The 11414-nt window shown below is 38.8% G+C and overlaps 1 pseudogene across 1 annotated transcript; it reads left to right on the top strand.

The window, feature by feature from the left end:
- The first annotated feature begins 362 nt into the window (after positions 1–362).
- On the top strand, positions 363–11029 carry LOC307116357 (cytochrome c oxidase subunit 5A, mitochondrial-like; annotated as a pseudogene). Its single transcript has 2 exons — positions 363–409; positions 10481–11029. The product of its transcript is annotated as a cytochrome c oxidase subunit 5A, mitochondrial-like (transcript).
- Positions 11030–11414: the final 385 nt, after the last annotated feature.

The following is an 11414-nucleotide window of genomic DNA, read 5'->3' as shown; positions in this document are numbered from 1 at the left end:
TTTATTGATTTCAGAGAGGAAAGGAGAGGGAAAGAGAGATAGAAACATCAATGATAAGAGAGAATCATTGATTGGCTGCCTCCTGCACGTCCCCCCACTGGGGATCAAGCCCACCACGGAATCGAACCCAGGACCCTTCAGTCTGCAGGCTGACTCTCTATCCACTGAGCCAAACCAGTTAGGGCTCTACCTGTGATTTTTTTTACCAAGGTTAAAGTTTTAAAAATAACAATGGAAGCTTGATCTCTCAAAGACGTCAATTCCAAATACAGTTTGTCTGTTTGACCTGAGCAACTTTCTTTGGTGCCTGCTGAGTACATAACATGCATTCTTAGCTCAAATGTTCTGCGAGTTTTGACATCATGGATGAAATATCTCCTGGCACTATTAAAAGAGTATCTGGCATCAGGTAGCTCTGCAGAGAGCCAGGATGCCACAGCTCATGTTAGCTGACAGTGAAACTCCACCGCTCAGTGCTGGGATAAGTCAAATCGCATGTTTTACAAAAGTAAACTTATTGTACAGTTTGCTCCTGCTTTTCATTGGAATTTGTCAACCAAAGAACAACATTTTAATTAAGTCAAATACATAATTACACATCCATGGTAGTTTAACTATTATCAGGGAAAGGTACCAAATATAATAAAAATTATATATCGTACTAAACTGAAGAAAACAGACTTACTCGTAAGATATCATTAAGAAGCCATTCTATAATATGAAGGAAATTAATTGGCTATACTTTTCTAGGCCTTAAGGTTATATTACTGTAAATAGAAGTGATTATTCTTTTTTTTTCTTTTTCTTTTTTTGTTTTGTTAATCCTCACCCAAGGATATTTTTCCATTGATTTTTAAAGAAAGTGGGGGGAGAGGGAGAGAGAGAGAAACATCAATGTGAGAGAGACACATTGGTTGGTTGCCTCCTGCACACACCCCGACCAGAGCCAGGGAATCTGCAATGAAGACACATGCCCTTGACCAGAATTGAACCCGGGATCTGTTAGTCTGAGGGCCGACACTCTAACCACTGAGCTACCGGCTAGGGCGATTATTCTTGCTCTTGTCAAATATTCTTACTTTTGTCAAATGTAGATGAGGGGTCTATGAGTCAAAAGATAACAGACATAGAAGCTCACCCATAACCTATGCCAGAGTTTCTCTCCTTTTCAACAGTCCTCTTTGGAACATTATACCTCCACAATATTTCACCTGCAGTGCTGGCACACAGTCAGACAATTCTGGGTTGCATTTGCAGGCCCTTAGCAGTGGACAGGCCTCTCTGGAATTTGAGGGCCACTGATTGTGAAATGCTGATCTAGGCTAACCTTCATCTTCTGAGGTCCATTGAGATGAAGCAATTTGTACAAAATGACACCATTCACTAGGGTCAGCTAGAACTAAAATGCAAGTCTCTTCACCTTTGTCTCACACAATTTCCACTATGTCAGCAGTATAGATAAAGGTACAGAGAGTCATTGAAAGAAAATCCCTATGCTAATTCAGAGTACTATATAGTCAGGCAAATCTATCAGCTAAGTGCCGAGAGCACTGCTACTCTCCTGATCTGGAAACACAGAAGGGCGCTCAGGAAATGAAAATAGAACGGTTACAAATGGTTTGATGTCAGACTCAAGTCATAAATAATGTTTAGCAGGTGTCAGATCAAGGCCTGGTTCTGTTTGATATTTTCGTCAGTGACCTAGATAACACATTGGCAACCTAGAGTGTCCAAATCTCTCAAAAGAATTTTACATTTTAGGAAGCCTTCTAGTGTCTCCCGCCCACGAATCACTATTCCTCTTCTCCCATAATCGAGCATCGTTTCATTCCCAGCGCTCCACTGATCTCACCCAGCAGTTAGATTAGTAATTAATTACCACTAAACCATGAGTGACTGATGTAACATCTTCCAAATGTCTTAGCGACCTTCTACTTTTAAAAAATCTGTTTATTTATCCAAATGAATACTATTTAGGGGGTGCAGATACGCACCTCTGTGCAGCTTATCCACTAGAACATTTCTTTTCGCCAAATATAACTGGAACTTCCCTAAATTCATTAACATTAAAAAAAAATGCTTGAAGATTTCAAAATCAAACACTCTTTCTTGTGGAGTCATTCACCAAACCTCTGAAGCCTTGTCAATGTGATTCTCTATGCAGCCGCTAGCAACTGATCCATGAGAATTGATCGGCACGTGCAATGAAACATATTTGTCATTCCTGATCTATATGGTGTGAGTAGATGCCTGCTCAGAAGTAGCGAACAGTATTTTATAACCTCTCTGAATACCTCCTCCACTGTTGCTCATTTTATAAAAATGGTATGGTTATATTTCTTTTCTTTGCTCTCCAGTGAAACATGCTGAAGCTTGGAGAAAAAGGACATAGCTGCCCTGGTTTGTATGAAAGAGAAAGTAGATCCTTTTCCAGGATCACCTGGATCTGAAAATTATTTCTAGAAGTAACCAAAATGCCTGCAGAGACATGAAATTATGTAAAGTGACATTTTAGCTATGTGTAGTTTATTTTAATATACATGCTACTTCATTTTTTAAAAAATAAAAAATGATGCCAATTTTGAAGGGAAAAACCCAGAAGCAAGGGCTTACAAATGAGGCTACTTAGAAGCAGAGCAGCCGCAAGTGTTTGACAGGTCAAGAAAGTAGACTATCTCATCCAGGCTTTGCTGTTAAAAATACCCCAGTGATGTATTTTTACAGGCAGGCGAGGGAAAATGTCCATAAATAGTTCTATTAAGTTTAGCCAAAAACTTAAATTGCCAGTAAAAGTATATATTAACCATCATTAGAAATATTTCTAATTTAGTTAACACTCAAAAGGCAAAAATAATAACTGAATTATAGCAATATTTGTTTGTAGAAATATTTTGTGTTGTGTTTGGTATTTTTCAAATTTTTTTCTATTGTTTCTTTCCCATTTCCAGAGTCTATGATTTTCTTCACCCCCAAACTTTATTTTTATTCATCATTGTTTTAAGTATACTATTTCTTTTCTGTTCCAAAGTGTGGGATATTTTCACCTTATTCTGGAAATATTCTCTTCTGCATTTCAAATGTTCACTGCCAATTTCTTATTAAGGAAAAGAACATTTAAATAGGTGACGTGGGTTGAGAGAGAGAACTTCACCTCCTGACACTGGTAATCCATCTCAATAAGATATCCTTCATCCTGATATAGGCTCTCCTGAGTGTCAGCCATGAACTATGACTTGGCATCTGTGATGTCTAATCCTAACTCAGGTTTGTGAAGTTTCACAATTTTTTCCCTTGAGAACAGCCAGTACTGAGCTGACACAGTGCCACCAAGCACAGGTCTTTGAAGAGTGCTCTCCTCAAGTCCATATAAAAAACATGGTACTTGGGCTCTAGCCGGTTTGTCGTCCTGCGGACTGAAGGGTCCTGGGTTCGATTCAGGTCAAGGGCAGGTACCTCGGTTGCAGGGTCAATCCCTGGCCCTGGTCCAGGTTCGTGTGGGAGGCAACCAATCGATGTGTCTCTTTTACACTGATGTTTCTTTCTCTGTGTCTCTCCCCCTCCCTTCCACTATCTCTAAAAATCAATGAAAAATTATCCTCAGGTGAGGATTAACAAGGAAAAAAAAAAAAAGAAATGTGGTACTTGGTCATGGCAGCTTTTCCTAATTCAATAGCATGTCTGATCATGAGGAGGAGGCTTTGCAACCTCTCTCAAATAGCCTTCTCCCACATTAATCTGAGAAAGAACTAAAAAGAAACTATGACTTTAGTCAACACATTGAATGATAGTCTGATCATGGTGACTCCTAACTTATTAAGAAAGACAAATATTTGTGTACATGAAAAACAATTAATTGGACAATGACTTAGCTGATTATAAACTTAAAAATTGAAAAGCTTTGCCCTGGCCAGTTTGGCTCAGTGGATAGAGCATGGGCCTGTGGACTGAAGGGTCCTGGGTTCAATTCTAGCCAAGTGCACTTGCCCAGGTTGCAGGCTCGATCCCCAGTGTGGGACATGCAGGAGGTAGCCGATCAATGATTCTCTCTCATCATTGATGTTTCTATCCCTCTCTCCCTCTCCCTTCCTCTCTGAAATCAATAAAAACATATTTTAAAAAAGAAAAGAAAAGCTTCTTTAACTCCCTCCTCTGATAAATTTAGAGGAGTGACTTCAGCCCTTCATTTATACCCAAGTTCAGGAAAAAGCAAGGAGCAGGAAGAGGAGGAGGGCCAGAGCTCAGAAGCAGGATCAGGGACTAGCTTGAGTCATCTTTCCAGTCTTCTTGGTGTTTGAAAGCTACCTCATTTATATTTTCTTTAGACACAGCCAATATTCTCCCATGTCCTGAGGTGTACATTCTTGTCCTTGCTAATAGAATATTTAATCTATTAAACTTGCAAGTTCTCCTTCTGTTCCAATTGTCTTTAGGCCTCCACACTCACAGGTCTTTACCATACTCCAATAGAGCTAATCTTAGCTAGCAATGTTAAAGACTACATTAAATTTACATGTAAAAACATCTTTCCCAAAAGTCTTCCAACAAATGACCCATGTCATGTCTTCTGCTACTCTGCCACTGAAAGCGACAAAAGAGGTTAAGTGTTTCCTGTTTTTCTCCCAGTTGTTGCCGTGTCAAATTCTCACTGGGAATGTCAATGTAAACAAGAAGGCGTTTGCACTGATTTTCACATGTTCTCTGAAACCTCTGAGCCTCCTAGACATCCCTAGGGTTATGGAGAGGCATGTAGCATGATCACAGCTGGATGTAATTTATTTTCCCCATTTTTTTTTCTGTAGCCTAACTTAGTGAGATTGAGGTTCCGGCACACGGAAAATTGGCCTTAGGATCTGGAAACACTACTCAAGTTACATGTACTCGGTAGAAGAAGACCATTTCACAACTCCCTGCCAATTATTCTGGGACACACTGGGTCCCTTAGAGTGAACTATGTTAGTCTTCAAGGCAGAATAAGGAAACGTTGCCGGTTTGCTCTTGGCAAAACCTATTCATTTTATACAGATGACAGGAGGGAAAAGAGTGAGGCTCTTCAGCGGGGTGTCTGCTCTTTAGGCAAGCATACCAAAGGCTAAGACAGCCCTTTGAAGTTTTAATTTCCAAAGCACGGCCACAGAGAAACTTAAATGCACCACCAGTTGATCAGAAAAAAAACGGAATTGTCGGGTGTGAACGCAGCTCAGTTCACACGCAAATTGTGTCCAGCAAACAATACTGGGAACGGGGCCAAGAAATGTTATTTCTCTCACTTGGACTTTCATAACAAGTCTCCATCCCCAAACGCTTGCCCTGTTCCATCCTCTGACTAATCCACCCACTCCAAGCCTTTCCTGTTTACACTGCAGAAGAATGGCATTAAAAAAAACCCATAGCCCTCAGCCAAAGTACCCAACAGAGAGCCTTTCACACAGGAGCATGTCATAAATGTCACTCTGAAATCTTTTAAAATAGATTTTAAAATGAATTTCTTTGATCGTGAAAAGAAGTAACTTCCAGTCAAACCCAGCAAATGGCATTTCATTATAACATTGCTGCTGTCGCACAGCCCTGGAACCTGAGTGCAATATTTAAACTCTTAAAGATTTTACGTTAATTAGCATACACGTTCCTTAGTCCTCTAATGCACGAAATCAATGTCAGCATGTCAGGAAAGTCAGTCCTGGTTTGGCAGAACTTCTGGCTTTTCCTAGTTCGTGAAATTAATTCTCCCTTGACCTAGCTTATTGTACTTTGTAAGAGACATTCTTAGGCAATTAATTCCTGCAATCTGAATAAAAAATAAACATTCACTCACCCAGTAGGTGAGGATCCATAGTCATTTCCCTTATAGAAACAAACTGTCCTCCTCCAAGAAGTCCAGAAACATCTTTAAGTGACAGTACCTGCAAAAGGTCAGCTTAGAATTTACTGTCTTCCCTTTGGGGGAATTTTAGAAACCATCGTATATTTTTTTAAAAGTCAGGAATTGTTTGGATGTCTCTCTAGAGGCATTGCGTCGATGCAGTATCATTGTTTTCACTTTCCCTCAATGGAGGGAGCAGTGCTCATCCCGTGGTATCAGCAAATGTTTAGAAAGATATTCAAATAAATCTGCTTGTCTTGTTTTCTATCTCCAACATAATCCCAATTCCGCCATGGGGAGCACCAACTTGACTGCATCAGCTTTAGTCCCCCCATCACATTTGACCTGTTATAAAACCGTCCAGCCATTACCTGTTCTGTTACAAAACCTCTAAGTCACCTGACTGCCCCTCGTTCTGTTACCGTTGTGGCTACCAGAGCTTGCTGGTTCTCTCTGTAGGCATCTCTCTGACGCGCACCAATTTCCATGCAGACCAGTTCCTTTCACAAGCCTTAGTGATTCACCAACTGACTATCATAATCTTTTGCCCTTCGGCTTCACTCACCTGGAATCATCCTAAATTGCTCTATGTCTTATCGTAATATGTAAGAAAACAATTGTAACTATGCCACAGCAACAATAAATGTAAGGTATAATTTACTGTACAATATTAAGTAATTAACATTAACCTTTGTTCTTACTCTCTGACACCCAACACACCTGGGGCCAGGGCTTGGAAGGTAAAAGTCTGGGCACTTAGCTTCCTGCCCAGCCTGGGCTGGCCCCAGTTGAGGAGCCCTATGAGGAAGGTCATTCCTGAGGTCACACCAAAAATTCACTCCATAACACAGGTTAGTGACTGCACTGAGCCCGGAGGAAGTCAACCCAGGAGTCTGCTCAAAGAAACGAGGGGACAAATACAAGTAGAGCGAGGCCTCAACAGGATTCAGCAAAATCAGAATAAGACGAAGCAAGGGGTGGGTGAGCCATAAAACAGGAGAGAGGGGATGACTTGTAAAAGAATAGGGCCAGCCCACCCATTGGAATACCCTACACTTTTGTGGCTTCTCTAGACCTTTGTTTTACTACCACCCACTCACCCTGGATGATTAATTCAAAAAATTTTGTTTCCCCACCTCCTTTCTTTCTTTCTCTCTCTCCCTCCTCTTTATTATGTTGATCTACTAGCTGGTCTGGCTTTGTAGTTTTTGTTTTTAAGCTTTCGGTTTACTTTGCCCATTCTCCTAATTCAACAAAAACAAAACCCAACATCCAGTTTAACAAATCCTCAGCTCTGTAGAGTAGCAGGGAAGGTCAGGATTTTGTGTCCCTACTGTACTGTACTATACTGTCTTGAATTGTTTCTAATTCTTGTTTCAAGTCCTGTATATTAATTTACTTCCTCAACTGAACCAAACATTTTTGAGAAAGAAGAACGTCTAACTCTTCTTACTTTTCTTTGTATTCTCTTGATGGCCAATAACAGCCACTTAAAGCTACTTGATCAACGTACCTGTAAGATATATTGGTGTTATAAATGTGTCAACCTGTTTAGAGGGGTTTTACTATATGTACTACTGAACACTTGGCAGGAAAAAACAGTTGGAGCAAGTGAAAAATAGTGGACTATTATATGAAACTTATTTAAAAACTATTATATAAAAAGTCAGGTGTAAAAGAAAAATATGTAAAACAATTATTATAAAAAAATAATTTTATTTCCAAGAATTTTATGTAATGTAGTGCATTACTGGGGGGTTCTTGCTATGAGCTGGTTATTTTTCTAGGTGCTTTACATGTAATATCTCATTTATTCTTTTTTTTTTTCTTCACAACAATAACAACAGTATGAGGTAGGCACTGTTATTATTGCTAATTTACTACTCAAGAATCAAAACATGTAGTAATAGCTTGTTCAAGGTCACCCGGGGAATAAGTTAGGGAGACAGGATTCTAACACAGACATTTTCACACTTAGCTCATCTTATAACTGCCCCACCGCACTGCCACGTCAATGCAGGGACACTTGGCTGGAGAAAATGTGACCAAAAACTCCATTCATTATTCTTATGATGCTTAATGTTATGTGTCAACTTGGCTGGGTCACAGAGTACCCAGATATGTGGTCAAACAATATTCTGGGTGTTTCTGTGAGGGTATTTTTGGATAATTTTACCATTTAAATAGGTGGACGGAGTAAAGCAGATTACCCTTCCTAATCTGAATGGGCTTCATCCAATCAAAGGTTTAAATATTGGGAAAAAAACACAATAGCTGATCCTCTTCCAAGTAAGAAAGAATTCCTCCGGTGTGACTGGGACAGCAGATCTTCCTGCCTCTCCAGCCTGCTCCCCTCTGGACTGGAACAACACCTCCAACACCCTGGGTCTCTAGCTATGGACTCACCCTGTAGATATTAGGACTTAATCAGCCTCCAAAATCATGTAAATCAATTTCATATAATAAGTACACACACATACACACACACACACACACACACACACACACACAGTTCTATTTCTCTACAGAACCCTAACTAATATAATACTTCATCTGTGTGATTCCATAAAAAAAAAAAGGTTCTTTTTTGAGATCCTTGGATTTTCTCTTAAGGAAAATGAGAAAACTTTTCATTATTATTTCCATAATACATGAAGACATTATTTACAATACCTTCTGTTATAACTTACTGCTTGAGATTAATGGTCTTAGATGTTCACATGAAAAGTGACTTTGAACTTTAATTTTCAAGGGATCCACTTAAATGTTTAGGAGCTCAACAATGGATACTCATATCTCGATTTAGTCACATAATAAATACTCCAGTAACCCAATTTTAGTACTGACTTGTTGTGACCTGTTTAAAACCACTAAAATGTGGAAATAATTTAGGGATTTTAGCTGTCAATTTATAGCAGTTCATTTTCATGGGAAAAGTTGTTGTTGTTTTTATTCACTATGTCCTTCCTCTAAACCTTTGAATCTACTTTTCTCTACTTTGATTTTGCTCTTAGTCCCAAATGGAAATATTACACTCATTTTTTTCTTCTTAAGCATGTCTCAATTATTCCCACTTACTTTGCAGTTTTTAATTGTAGGTTTGATCGCATATGAGTTTTTCTAGTTAATTTTTCAAGTTAGAAATCTTAAATGTGGGAGGTGTGCATTCATGAAAGTAATTAAGTATATAGTCTCGCATTGAAATAACACCTCCAGTTTCAACAACCTGTGATTTAGTTCCTTATACAGCAATTTTAAGATAATAGGTTCCTCCTATTGATAAGTAAGTCTTGACATGGAACTTGTTTTTCATGGTTAGCCGCTTGAAGTCTACATTAGATAAAAGACGAGTATTTCCTTTACTTTATGGCCTCTTAAAAATTGCTATTTGAAACATGAAGACTAGATAAGTCCCAATCAAAAACGCCAAAGTTGGAACTCTTTAGGAATATAAACCAATATGTTTATGGTTTCCTAACATTTTTATTTCTTGAATACTTAGTATGAACTGGAAGCCTCTTAGTTCTGATTACTCTCATTTTTGTGTTTTTAAAGTTAAATGAAAGTCTTTCTTATATTTTGAAACATTTAGATCACCACCTCCCTTAATAACAGAAGTAGTTCAAAGTGAAGGGTTTGCTTGACTGTATAAAGTCCACGTTAAAACAACTAGGGTCAGTCAGTGGAATTGCTCTAATCACCTTAATATTAGAAAAAGTAGAAAGAAAAAACATCCTGCTTCTATGATAATAAACAGCAACATTCTGTACAGTTGGTTGGCCTCACCCTGGATTTGTGAGCTTTTTACCTTATATTTACCTGTCTGAACAACTTCATAAAATTGTAAACACATATAACTGATTAACTGATAGTTGAATATTATGAGATCTAATCTAAAAAAAAAGTAATTATTAAAAGTAAAAAGTATCCCTCCCACTTAACTGCTGAGTTATTTGAATGACTCCCCAATTATTTGGAGGGAAGAATATCTACAGAAGTTAGGGTAGACTTTTATGAAGCCTTGCTAATTACATAAAGAAATCCAAATTATATAAATGTTTATTGTTACTAGTTGATTACTTTAGTATTTCAGTTCTCCATATAAAAGTTATAGAAAATGTGTGTTCAATATCAAGCACACAATCTTCAGTGTGCTCTTATTTTCTTTCAGTCACAATTTTTAAAGATATGATTCCTTTATAATTCATTCATATTCTCTACCCCTCTTTCTTCCTCCAGCCTCTGCCGCCCTATACATACAAACACACCAAAAAAGCTACATCCTGAACTTTACCTTCTCTGAGGAGCATATCTTTTCAATCCATCATTTTCCTTCTGGTGCAATCTGTCTACTTCATAACCTATATAACTAAGTTGTTTTTCATTTGCAGGTCCCATGTAATAGCTAGATAAAAACTTTATAGCAATATTAAAAACACTCATGTACATGTATGTGTGTGCTAAGGATACAGCTGTAATTTTTCTTCTAAGTTGTTTTGTGTGGTGTTCAGTTTAAGAAAGTGGTATGCAATAGCTAAGATCTGGAAACAGTCCAAGTGCCCATAGTAGATGCGTGGATAAAAAAGCTGTGGTACATTTACACCATGGAATACTATGCAGCTGTAAAAAAGAAAAGATTTCTGAGCCTGCAGCCACCATCGCCATTATTCTGGGTGCCACTTTCCGCCGCTGTGGCAGCGGCCGCAGCCTCCCGAGCCAGCTCTCAAGGCCTCCTGCACCTCACGGGCCCCTGGCCCCACAGCGGGTATTCAGTCAGTTCGCTGCTACTCCCATGGATCACATGAGACAGATGAGGAATTTGATGCTTGCTGGGTGACATACTTCAACAAGCCAGATATTGATGCCTGGGAATTGCGTAAAGGGATGAACATGCTTGTTGGCTATGATCTGGTTCCAGAACCCACAATCATTGATGCTGCTTTGCGGGCATGCAGACGGTCAAAAGATTTTGCTAATGCTGTTCGCATCCCAGAGGTTGTTAAGGACAAAGCAGGACCCCATAAGGAAATCTACCCTTATGTCATCCAGGAACTTAGACCAACTTTAAATGAACTGGGAATCTCCACTCCTGAGGAACTGGGCCTTGACAAAGTATAAACCCCATCGATAGGCTTCCAGGGGATTTACTGATAATACTACTTGCGTGTAAACAATCACCTGGAAATACCGATGAGAACATATTACCTTATTTGAACAAGTTTCCCTTTATTGAGTACCAAACCATGTTAATGGTAATTTGAATTTTAATAAAAAGGAAATGAGTTTGAACTGAAATTAGGTGGTGTTCCATGTGTTTGCACTGAAGAGCAGAAAATGAACTATTTATTATAGGTCCATTGTGTCACAGTTTTGTTGTCACCTTACGTGCTGAGAGAACTTCAATTTTCTGGAAGTCACCGCTATATAAACATATTTGGGTACACTGACTGGTAAAATAGCTAAAGGCTAAAAATCATTTATGTAGAATTTCCTTGATAGGGCCAGCAAACCCTGGGCTTAGGGAATTGGTTGTCTGGGGATAGATCAAATTGTG

Source organism: Cnephaeus nilssonii, assembly GCF_951640355.1.
Source record: "Cnephaeus nilssonii genome assembly, chromosome: 1".
In the NCBI taxonomy this organism is placed as follows: domain Eukaryota; kingdom Metazoa; phylum Chordata; class Mammalia; order Chiroptera; family Vespertilionidae; genus Cnephaeus; species Cnephaeus nilssonii.
This window is presented reverse-complemented; position numbering and strand designations above follow the sequence as displayed.